This window comes from Aplysia californica, unplaced genomic scaffold (assembly GCF_000002075.1).
Source record: "Aplysia californica isolate F4 #8 unplaced genomic scaffold, AplCal3.0 scaffold00669, whole genome shotgun sequence".
In the NCBI taxonomy this organism is placed as follows: Eukaryota; Metazoa; Mollusca; class Gastropoda; order Aplysiida; family Aplysiidae; genus Aplysia; species Aplysia californica.
The window spans coordinates 111,150-112,971 of NW_004797939.1; positions in this window are offsets into that span (position 1 = coordinate 111,150).

Sequence of the window (1,822 nt, forward strand, 5' to 3'; positions counted from 1 at the left end):
AGCTTGAGACCGAAAGCTGAATATTGGTCAGTTATAAACACATAAAAAAAAATAAAATTGTAAGACAGTGTTTTACAGCACTCGCAACTACTTGAGGTCATATGAGCGCTCCGGACTGCTGACGTCATTTTACCCGGGGAATAGCGACAAGTATTTGACTAATTTCTTTGTTACAATTGAACTTGGTGTAATCGCTTACAGTATCGAATACAATTAGACCAAACATGTTACATTTGTATCGATTTTCAGTAAGCTTAAAACTAGAGCTCATTCAAATCTCCCGCAAATCCGTTCATGAGGAGGAACAAGAAAGAGAGAAGTTGATCACAATGTAAAGCAATAAGGAGCTGTCGCAGGGAGAATTTTAAAGAAAAAAGTATTTTAAAATGCTGTCAGCTGAACAGCAAGCTTGAAAACAGTCTCCAGAATGTTGTTGGAGTTTGACCTTTCGTTGTTTCCTCTTTGCATTGTCCTCTTCAGGTGGACGTCATCATTTTCGGTTTAGATGATGCGATTGCAATTCACCGTTCCATCTTTGTTTACCGATTTGATAGTGTTTCTCCATGATTGATTTATTATACACATACACAAACACACAGACACCCACACAAAACACACACACACACACACACACACACACACACACACACACACACACACACACACACACACATTATATCCACACATGTACACATACACACACAAGTGCACACAGATGTAAACATACACACACAAGTGTGTGGCAAAGTCCAAAACTTGACCTCTGTAGTCAAATGTCTGATTTATCGACACGAAGATCTCTGGAAAAGATAAACAGATTAACAACGAACCATCAAACGTGGTTGGCGGATGCGCTTGTGCGGTTTGCTCCTTTCTTATTAAACATAATACATGTAATACACCACCCTTAACTCTCCTCCTTCTTTTCTTTGTACATTACTCTCTAACTTTCGGCACTTAATTTGCGTTGAGAGAGCCGCAAATCCAAAGATTCTCTACTACGCGGTCTTTGGTAAACCTCTTACTGAACCTAGACTAATGGACCCGTCACGCAATCTCACCGCAGAGTCTTAATCTAGTCTGTTCATGCGCGACACGCCCACCTGACAATAGCGGGCGGCTGGCTGGCAGCGAGGTCGCCTCCGCCTCTGACCAGTGTCCAGTTGCCAAGACATCCGATCTGCTGTATTGATTCTCCACGCCACCGCTGCTGACGACACTGTGGAACACCCACACGACCCTTCAAACGACCCCCCCCCCCATAATCACGACCCCCGCGCTATTTCAGGTCTTGTGTCTTGTGCCGAGGACACCAGTAATTAGAAATGAGAGGTAAGTGTCTAATCATAATCATCAGCTTCCTCTCGTCGCCAGCGCGCTGTTGTACCAGCGTTATTTTCTCCGGCGCTGACTTCGACGAGCTTTACAGTTACGAACATTGCCTTCTGTCAATGGAAAGTAAATATCGAAGAGCGTGGGCGCATTACCGTTTAAAAAAAAAAGATATTAATAATTACAACAATTTTCCCCTACTTGCGTTTCCCCCCTTGTAAAGAGGTTATAAGGCGTTATTGTGCTTTATGTCCATTTTGGCGGTCTTCGTGTTTGCTTTCGTCCTGTGTACCTGCTTTCTATTTTCCATCCTGAAATATCATTTCTATTATATATCTAAGGTCTATACCAAACACAAGCGAGTGTGTGTGTGTGTGTGTGTGTGTGTGTGTGTGTGTGTCAGTGAGTGTTTGAGAGAGAGAGAGAAAGAGAGAGAAAGAGAGAGAAAGAGAGAGAAAGAGAGAGAGAGGGGGAGAGAGAGAGAGAGAGA